The sequence below is a fragment of the Heterocephalus glaber genome, unplaced genomic scaffold, assembly GCF_053883595.1.
Source record: "Heterocephalus glaber isolate CG9 unplaced genomic scaffold, H.glaber_assembly_v1.0 deba00001481, whole genome shotgun sequence".
Classification (NCBI taxonomy): domain Eukaryota; kingdom Metazoa; phylum Chordata; class Mammalia; order Rodentia; family Bathyergidae; genus Heterocephalus; species Heterocephalus glaber.
Genome location: NW_028258317.1, coordinates 66,534,371 through 66,545,176, shown reverse-complemented (window position 1 = coordinate 66,545,176; position 10,806 = coordinate 66,534,371). Strand labels below are relative to the sequence as shown.

The following is a 10,806-nucleotide window of genomic DNA, read 5'->3' as shown; positions in this document are numbered from 1 at the left end:
CCAATTCTTCAATATGAAGACTGATGTGCATCTATAAGAACTAAGAACAAACAGGAACCATCACTTATGAAATGGGCAAAACAAGGTGTCTGAGACTGATGCTAATCAGATGGTAATATGTGAACTGTCAGACAAAGAATTCAAAATGGCAGTTTGGAGGAGACTCAGAAAACTCCAAAAGAACTCAGCAAAATAATTTAGAAATTTGTCAGAGCAATTTAACAACCATAGAAAATAAAAACCTAGAAATCATGGAGCTGAAACTTACAATAAATGAATTGAATACAGCAGTGGAGAAGAATTCAATACAACAGAATTCATCAAATGGAAGAAAAAATTAGTGAACTTGAAAACAGCCTAGTTAAAAACAGAAAGAAGAGGAAAAGAAAAGAGAATGTCAAGAAAGGAAAAAAAACCCTTAGGGAATCTATGAGACAATATCAAAAGAGTAAATGTAAATGTCATTGGAGTTTAAGAGGAACTTGAAAATGACAAAGAGATGCAAAGTGTATTGAAGGAAAAATGGCAAAACTTCTGAAACATGGAGAGATGTAAATACTCAAGTGCAAGAAGGTCAAAGGTCACCAGATTCAACTTAAATCTGTCTGCCTCATGGCATTATAATCAGACTTTCATAGGTCAAACACAAAAAGAAGATTCTAAAAGCAAGCAAAAAAGAAGCAAATTATGTACAAAGTTGTCCAATACGCATGACAGGAGACTTCTCATCAGAAATCTTGTAGGCTAACAGGTAGTTGGATGATAAATTCAGAGTTCTAAAGAAAAATACTGCAAACCAAGAGTACAAATAAAGTTATCCTCAGATATGAAGGAGAGATAAAGACCACTCTGACAAACAAAAGCATGATAAGGCCTTGTCTTGCAAAAAAATGCTAAAGGGCATTTTCAAATTGAAAGAAAGGGAAAATCACATGTAACAACAAAACATCTGAACACAAAAAATCCACCAGCAAAACTAAGTACACATATAAGTTCAGAATACTCCAGTATGTTAATTGTAGTGTGTAATCCACGTATATCCTCAATATGAAGACTAAAAGAAAAAACTTAAGAGGTATGGCTTACATATGTAGAGATAGGCAATCTATAAAAAATGTAAATTGTGATATCAAAAAATTCAAAATGTATGTGGGTTAGTCTTATTTTGTTTGTTTCTTTTTCAAAGTTACTTGCTATCAGTTTAGAATAATTTATTATATTGGTTTTTGTAAGCTTCACAGTAACCATGAAGGAAAAATTTATAATACATACCTCAAAATAAAAAACAAGAACTCAAAACATATCAGCAAATAAAATTGCTTAGGTACAAATGAAAAGAGAAGAAGAAAAAGAAAAGAGAAAAAGAAAGGAAGAAACAATCTACAAAACAATTAAAAGCCAAATAACAAAACAACAATAGTAAGACTTTACCTAACATTTACTACCTTGAATGTAAATGGATTGAATCTCAAATTAAAAGAGAGTGACCAAATATATAAGAAATCAAGATCCATCTAAATGCTACCTAAAAGAAAATAATTTCAGGTACTGGGACACACGTAGACTACAAGTGAAGGAATGATGAAACACAACCTTTGAAAATAGCAAGCAACTCCGAATCAGCCCAATGCAGAGAGGCAGGTCTGCGGAAGCCCTACCAAGGTCGGGAGTTGTGCGGCACATACCGAATCAGCCCTTGCCCCGGCAGCAATCCACTGGGCACCCCCCAGCCGCTCCTCTGGCCTCTTCTCTGTACAGCCACCTGGTTCCACACTACAAAGACGCAGAGGACACCGGACCACCAGACCACTGTACTGGGTAAGTTGGAGTCATCTTCACCTCCCATCAGGACCGGGACTATCTTCAGGGGAAGGGCAGCTGGAACCTGCAGTACAACTCTGCAGAGTTCAACCCTACAGGAGGACAGGGAGCTCAACTTGGGACTTGCAGCCAGAAATCTGCCTGAATCTCACGGGTCTGGGACCAGCTTGCTGAGACTTATTGACTTCTTTTTTTTTTTTTTTTTATGTTTTAACCTGAAATAATTCTGTTGATATTTGAGTTGCTTTCAGTGGGACATTTGCATTAAACCACAAGATAGCTCCATCTCCAAGTACAAAATCCCTTTTCTCCACCCACCCTCCAGCCAAACAAACAAGGAAACCCAAACCCACAACTCAGCTTCAAATAAGTTTGGAAGAAATGAGGCTCTAAATATTTACATAAGGGGCAAGAAATGAGTCACAAAACTATTTACAAAAATACACAAGCTTATATGCATTAACAATTTACACAAGTTCACAAAAATATTAAAACTTTAAAAAACACTAAAAATTAAAGAACTCAGAAGTATGATCTAGGACTTTCTAGGATGCTTCTCTCATGAAGGTCATGGTTGAAAAATCAGGTTTTGCTTTCTCAGAATCTAAACTGCAAAACAACCATTTTTATTCTTGGACATTAACAGTACTAATCAGATAAGGAAACAAAGACCCTCTGTGCACACCAACATATCGTCTTGCACACATTAAAATATATCATTCCCAACATTTCTGTAACACACAATACTGACAATCACATGCCTCTAACCATTTGAAAGTCACTTCCTGACATACTTAGCTTTCATTATTCCTTTGCACCCTCGGCTCAGGCGATACTCTCAGCATTCTGAGTGGGTGATCAGTGGGGCTGGAACAGGGAAATGGACTTTACATGCTCCTTCTTGAACTAAAGGAGCAAATCCTAAATTTATGTCATATACGTTTATTACTAATTCAAACATGACAACCCACTCTTCTACTCCCACTCAAATTCACAGTCCCTCCTCTTTACAGAATTAGTCCTAGAAGTTTTCAACCTGACCTTAAATTTTAAAAAATGCTTTGCCATTGTAAGAAATGTGTGGGCCCTACCCTTGGGACCATCCCAGGGACTTCTTCAAACTAAGCATTTAAAACATGTGAATGGATATTTAAAAGGAAATCAAATACACTAAGAAATAAGGCTCAGATTAAATTTATTAATAAGATAATGGCACCCCTGGGGCTTTTAGCAAAGTTCTTAGCTAGAAATCCAGGAAATATTTCCATCAAACCAAACTGTGGAATCAGAATTTTGCCAAAAAGATGAAACCTGGAGACAAGGCTGTGAAGGTATCAATAGAATTGAATTATGGGTTAATGCGTAAGGCAGCTCCTTGATCACAATGCTCCATGTCAACATCTGAAAGTAACAACGTTCAGTTCTGCATTTGTGAAGCCACACACAGGGTGGCCAATGCTGAGGTAACCTGGCTCACAGTGATTACCATCCAATTTCTACCCCGACAGTAATAGAAACGGAAAGATGGGGACAAAGTCTTTTAAATGGCTGAATCCAAAGTTAAGGCTGTTGCTACATATGTTAACTCTAGACTTGATCTAAAGTCTACTGTTTCACACTTACACCAGTAATTTGAATCATCATTCTATTCTCAAAATATGTACCTATTTCCAAGCCCATAGGACATTAATAAAAAAATTGTTCTGAGGAATGAACTTTAGCATTTATAAAATAGACTTAGTTTCAGGAGTAAACAATGTGTGACACCAAATCCACCAATAGTAAAACTGGCCTGGACTTCTTTTGTCACTTTGTCCTGGGTCCTGAGTTACTGAAGCCATGTCATGCCAGCCCCTCTTCCTAACCTCTGCTGCTGGTAAGAATTTCAGGGCTGGTATGGTCCCCAAGGGGCAATGGGTTGCCTACTTGATAAAAAGATGATTAAGGTGTTTTTTTAAAAAAAAAAAAAGTAGTGCTGCATATTCACTAGAGCTCAATTTCTATACATAGCACCCAGTGTGTATGTGTGTGTGTGTGCTGGATGAAGTAACCTATTGGGTTCCTCAAGTTTTGACCTCATTAGTTTAGTCTGCACTTTTAACACTGAGGCCTAAACTTCTAGACTTTTCCATAAATTGGTGTTTTAAGATTTCTACTCTGGTCTTTGTTGCATTCCTCTGATCAATTCTTGGGAATAAAAGAAAACCTTATATAAAGTATTTTCATATATAAATTTGTCTTTAAAACTTTTTCTAAATATAAATCCTCAAAAAGCAATCACATGACTTTTTTAAATTAAAAAAATGACTGGCATGGATCCTATTCTTTATACAAATTCACAGCAATAATAGCAGCATTTCAGCCTCTTAAAAGATAATTCCAAGTTCTAAAAAGCCAGAGCAGCAACCATTCAATAAATGGAATGAACTGTTTTCTACAACTGAGCATTTAAAATATGTAAATGTATAAAACTCAAGTATTATTACAAGTTATGGAATGAAACGACAATCTCACTTTGCAAATACAGGACTGCCTTTCTAGTCTGGTGTTTCTGTGGTGGGATGAGCTGAGGAAACATAATAGAGTTGGGTTAGAGAGGTGTCCTGTTCCTACTCTTCTAAGGAATGTGACTTTCAAAAGAAAGTCCTGGGTATTAAACATGTTTCACATGTCTACAGAGTTATAAAGAGCTATACCTGAATGCTGGCGTCAGTGACAATTACATTAAGACTGTGATCACAAAAGTACAGAGGAAGCAAACACTGCATGACTCCTTAGGACATAAATAGTAGCTTCCCAGAACTCCAACTGGAGAGATGGGGCTGTGTACACAGTGGTTACTGCAGGAACTTGCAGTTTCCTAACAGATAAATCACAACTACTTTAAGAATTTCAGGGAACCTGTACTCTGGTTTAGAAACAAATTAACATGTAAATCTGTATTCATGAGAAATTGTGTGTTTATCCAGTCAAATCAGGCAAGGCTTTTCTTAATGAGAAAAAAGTTGCTAATTTAGGAAAATAAACTGTGTTTTACTGGAAGTACAATTTACTAAATATTATTAGTGGGAAAAATCTGCAGACAGGCAACACATTAACAGCATTTATACTGTTTTCTGGAGTTAACCAGGTTTGCTGACAATAGAATTTCACTTTCACTTACCTAATAAATTTCCTTAAACTTTAACTAAAAAACAAAACAAAAAATCCCAAAAAACCCTCTGCAGTGCTATGAGTTTGTTCACTTACCTGTGAAGACCAAGTATAGAAATAATGTAAAGAGTGTGGTTCGGCCTGAGTCTAAATGGTCTAATATTTCATAACTCTGTATTTATTATGAAATGCTTAAAATCTTAGTTCTTTTACTTTTTAATTACAATGTTGCTAATTATCCAAGTGACTTATTTGAAGAATCAGGGAGTTTTTCTCCACCCTAACTTAATCTGCAAGTCCCTTCTTGGACAATGAAGTGATGTTCTCAGTCTCCAACTGGGCAAGCTGTACACCCACTGGTGGGGAAGCAGGGACACAAATGCAAAAAAAAGCACACCAGGAAATATATGTAAACTGCTCTGAACTAGGTAGCACGTGCTAAGAAAAGACAAAGCTAAATTCAAATTCAGTTAAAGGCAGTCCTCAGGCTCTTACAGATCAGCCCTATATGGCAAGTATAGTCTGTGACAAATTTTTTTACTAGGTTTCCAACACAGTGCTTTACAATCATTCAGATCTCTCTTAAAGACAAAAATGACAGCCTATAGATGGAAGGATGGTAATGAAGCAGGGAAGGGGAAAAGATGGTGATTTGCTTACTTTTATTACATTTGTTTCTTAAATGTGGTCGGAGATTTTGTACCTTTTTTTTCTTTTTAATCTTTTTGGTTACTGAAAAAAATAGAACAGTCCACTGTCCAGCAGAGGCTGCTTCAACTCTGTTGCTCCCGGGGCTCATTCTGCATGGATCTGTGTGTCAGGGTGCTGCAAAGACAACTCTGTGGGCAGAAAGGCCCCCTGACCCAGTGCTGTGGCGTATGTCCTGCTCTGTGGGTGGGCAAAGCCAGAGGGCGTATATGTCCCCATGCCTGCCCCTCTGAAGCCGCCTCGCTGGTGCTGGGGCAGGGAGTGGTAATCCTCCAGGTTATCATACTGGGACACAACAGTCATATTGCTGTGGCGCTTGCCATGCGTTTGGTACTGGTATAGCATGCTGGGATCCCTGTCCAGGTTCTGGGTATGGTGCAGCTTTAGGCTTTGACTCCTCTCTGGCTTAGGGGGTGGGACTGCTGACTGGGTGAAGTGCTCCTCCTCCTTGTAGCAGTTTCTGGAGTGTTTGTCAGGGGCAGGTGGCTGTCTGGCTCGAGGGTGCTCCAGCTCTTTGGAGAGCCTTACCTCTCTGTGATTCAGTCTTAAAGACTCCTGCCCTGATGGGGCATATTTTCCTCCAGAGTTATGGTAGCTTCCTGGCTCAGGAGTGTCTAGCATCCCTTTGGGCCCATAATCTAACTAGCCAGCTGCTCGGGGATAAGGTGCCCCAGTTTTTGATTCACACAACTGCCTATGGATTGCTTTCTGATGTGCCCTGTGCTCTGGGAGACTACAACCCATGTCACGGAGCTTCCTGTTCCTAAGGGTGCTCTGCTTCTGAGGGAGGGATGGCTTCTCTGCCTGTGCACTGCCATCGCCTCCATGGTGGAGGACTCTATCAAATTCCTGCTCTGTGTGCTTCCTATAGAAGCAGTCACCTCCCCCAGGACTGACAGCCTTGATTGAGTGTCGCCCCTCCTTTCCCTTTGCCACTGAGAGAAGTCCGGTTTTCCCAGGATTGGATTTGCTGCACAGATGGATGACATAGATCCCTCCCAAGTCATCCTGCATGGCTGGGGTCATGTTATCATACTGAGACATACCGAAGACTTCACCTTCTGCCGTGCACGGCTCTCTCTCCGAATGGACTGCATGTGATATTTCTCCATATCCTCGAAGTCCCAAGAGGTGCCAGTGTGCTTTATATCAGCAGGTGGAGGCATGTTGACTACATTATGGTCATTACCAGAGAAACAGGCAAACCAGGGTAACTGTACAAGTTCTTGCCTTGCAGCCTAGGATTGTAGAGAGCAAAATCTCGACTTGGCAGGTGGTGAAGGGGCCTCAACTGCACTGTGCTATAGGCATCCACATCACACAGGGCTCCATTAGGACTGTAACAGGAACTGGAGGAACTGGAATATGGGCTGTAGTGGTATTGTACCCATCCATTCTCAAAGTAAGGCTGAAGCTGAGTTACATGGTAATCTGAGCAGGCCTGGGAGGACTGATGTGGCTTATACTGGTACAGGGGTCTTGGGCAGTAGGTTGCTTCATCATCGGGGGGAACTTCTGTCTGAGAACTGGGGACAGAGCGGATCGTGGATGACGGGGGTGCATGAAGGGACTGCACCCTCCGGATGGTAGGGTATGGTGGAACATCCTTGAGGTAACAAGCACTCTGAACAGGGGAGGTCAGAGAAGAAACATACTCAATCCGGCTGCATGGCTTGGAGTGATGTCCAGATGCATTTCTTCCTGGAGCCACATTGGTGTTATAACGGGGACCCATGGAGGCTGGTGGCTCTGATCAGGCTCCATACACTTGGTGTTGCTCCAGCTTATTAGGATGTGGAGGTACGCTCTGGGGACGGAATTGGCAGTTTGGAGTCATACTGAAATGCAAACAATTTTCTGGGCCAAAGGGCTCAGTGGCAACCGCGGACCTGGCAAAAGAGGAGTAAGCTATTTTCTGAGAAGCATGCTTGGGTTGAGGGATAGAAAGTGGTAAAGGCAACACATTGTCCACTGAGGCTGATGAAGCAGCAACATAGGAGTGGTAGTTGGAACTGCTGGTGGCATCTGCACTGCTGGAGTGTAAGGCAGCAGCCATCTTACTCTCCATGGCCCTGGCAAGGGGCACTGGTGCTCTGAAGCCACAGGAGTGCCCAGGGAAAGACTCAGCATGCAGGTGGAGGAGCGGGGCCCTGGTGCCTTCTTGAACCTTCTCAGGTAGGCCTGGCTGGAGAGCAGCAGCAGCAGCCATGGGACACTGGGCAGCTGCACTGCCATCACTGACAAAGATGAGGACAGGGTCATCCATGGCTCGAGGCTCAGGTGGCCTCTCTGGAGCTGGAACTGATCCTTGAACCTTGTGGGAATTATATACTCCTATACTGGTTGGTGCTTGTACCTGCCCCGTGACTGGTGGCTGCTCTCCTGGCCTCTGGGAAGGAGCTGCAGGGAGGGGACAGTTTCTGTGGGGGCGCTGGAGGGTGGCAGCAGCAAAGTCAGCAGCAGCAGACTGTTCAGCCGTCACCCAGCTGGTGTCCTTGGCTCTTGTTTCGGCTGCCGCAGTCGCTATCATGTAAGCCATGGTAGCTGTGCTGGCATTCTCTTCAGGGGACCCAGAAGGCAGGTAGACTTGGTCCCTGGGCAAACTTGCAGGCATGGGAGATTCGCCTGGGAGTTCTGAAGGGTGATGGGGCTTATCCACACTTGTACCAAGGTAGGAGAGAAGCTGATGCTCATTGTAGAAGTGGAGCACAGACTGGTCCTGCTCTGCAAAGGAAATGCTCAACACACTGGGCTTCCCAGCCTGGTGTTCAGGGAAACTTCCATGATCATCAGACTTCTCTGAGTCAGTTAAGGGAGCTGAAACAATTCTAGCCTTTTCTGGGTCCCCAAATAAACAGTTTGGAAGTGACTGATTCCCTGGTAAATCTACTTGACGGAGGTGCTCCCCAGATTCTGTGTGGGAATGGGGGGCGGAATCCCCAATAGCTGCTGTCTCTGCGAGAGGCTGGTCACTGTTCCCAGGTGTGCTATTCTGGAGGTGGAACTGCTCTGCTGGTCAATCCATTTGGAAATAGGCCTTATCTATTGCAACACTAGAGTAGGGACTGGGCAGTTTATCTTCAGCGGTGGCCACTATGTCTGCATAATTTGTACACCCAGCCTGGGAAGTCCCTGGTTTCTTCAATGTCTGGGTTGAGGCTTCCTGTGCAGACTCAGCTAACGCTAGTGTCAACATTCGAGCAACATTTTTCAGAGGTGGAGGTGGTGGGATAAGAGAGACTGAACTGACAGGAATGGGATCCTGAGGGGGGTCATGGGTAACTGCTCCTGTCTGAGTCTGTCCAGAAGCTACAGCCTTACTCTGACTGCTTGGGACAGACAGATCCTCTTTCCCTGGCAGTCTACTTCTTCAGCAGCCACCTGGTCCAGGGGCTGGATTTCAGGTTCACATCCTTCTTGGGCCTCTCTCTCATTTGCTTTCATCTTTACTATCTGGGTGAGGGATCTATTTGTGACATCACTGTCTTCCATGCTTTTGCCCCAAGTTGGAGACGATGCATTCTGAGCTGCAGTATTTGAGATGGTACCAATCACTTCTGACACCCAAGGTGGAAGGGTCACTGAAGTTGGCTCTGACACGTTCATGGAAGGTGATTTAGTTAACTTCCATCCAATCTTTGGAGAGAGAGCATAGATGACCTTTTCAGTAAATGAAGATGGCTTAGATGATTTCTCTTCAGGTGGGCTCAAGTCCAGGATAAAGAATGGACTCAGTTTCTCCTGAACTGGAGAAACTGGTTCCGAGCTTGCAGTGCTTCCTGGAGTCTGAGACTGACTACCACCTGTTTCTATATCCTTCATATTGGCACATGGTTTATCCTTTGAGTATCCTAATGAATCTAAAAAGGAAGCACCACTCTCCAGACATTCTGACTCAGCCTTAGGAGGACTACATTGAAAGGACATTGGATCAGAATCCAGGCTGGCCACTCCAATGTCTGGTGTGCTCAAATCAATGTCCTCAGCAGAAGGAGGAGACATTAGAGATGGAATGTGAAGAAGTCCTACTTCCTCCTCACTCTCATTGTCATGGGGCAAATTTTCATAGGAATTACAGCGGTTCCCCAGCATTTCTCCATTAAAAGAGGCAGACAGGGCATCACTGCTAGACCGCGGTCTTCTAGGCTGGAAGAGCTTGGAATCACCATCAATTGCATGGAGAGAAGTAAGAGACGCCTCACTTTTAGCTGAGCGTAGGGTTCCTTCTGCCCTGCCACCTTTCAAAGCCATGGCCTTCATCTCTGAAGACTCACTCTCATTGCACTGCAACTTCTGCTTAGAGACAGATGATGACTTCCCCAAGGTGAAAAAGGAATGCCAGCTGCCCACAAGGGATTTTTTATCTTATTTTGAGGCCTCTTTCTTTCCAGTGGGAACTCAATTATGGTATGAAATTTCCCCTGAAGTGCAGCAGGTCCTTCTCCTATTTCAATATATTTATTTTCAGTCACAATTGGAGAATTGACCTGAGCTTGTGTTCTTGCCTGGCCTTCCTCCAAAGTCAGAAGCTTGGTGGATGGAGAAGATACCAGCAGAGACTTGGGCCTAGATAAAGATGCTGCCCCTTTCTGCATGACTGCACTGATTTTGCCACTGAAGAGCACATCTACATGATTGAGGATGAACTCCACAACCACAGACTGAATTCTCACTTCCATGAAAGCTGCTGTTCCGCTGAAGCAGGCAGATTCTGTCTGTTTTGATCTGAGCAGGTTTGGAGCCCAGATGATTGCTAAGTTTTTTGCATGCATATTTGTGATGGAGCAATAGTCTGCTAGAAGAGACAAGTGCCTCATCAGGAACTCCAGTGTTCTGTAGTGCGGTAGGGGGAGCTGCTGGATGACATCATGAATTTTTTTTTTTTGTATTAAATTCTTTTATTGGTACATTGTAGGTATGCAACACAATTACATTTCTCATTGGGAATTGTACCTTTACATAATGCATCTTCATTCTTATTTTTTCCCCATTCCTAGCCCTCCCTTCAGGCCCTCCACCCTTCCCTACTTACAAAGACTTTATTTCCACTTTTTCCATTTCTCCTCATTTTTTCCTTTCCCTTCTTTCCTTTCCCCTGCCCCTCCCACTGCCCCTACCCCTTTG

At 42.9% G+C, this 10,806-nt stretch overlaps 1 pseudogene; it reads right to left on the bottom strand.

The window, feature by feature from the left end:
* Positions 1–5,553: 5,553 nt before the first annotated feature.
* The window catches only part of LOC101708041 (rho GTPase-activating protein 32 pseudogene), a 67,308-nt pseudogene continuing 62,055 nt past the window's right edge, over positions 5,554–10,806 (bottom strand).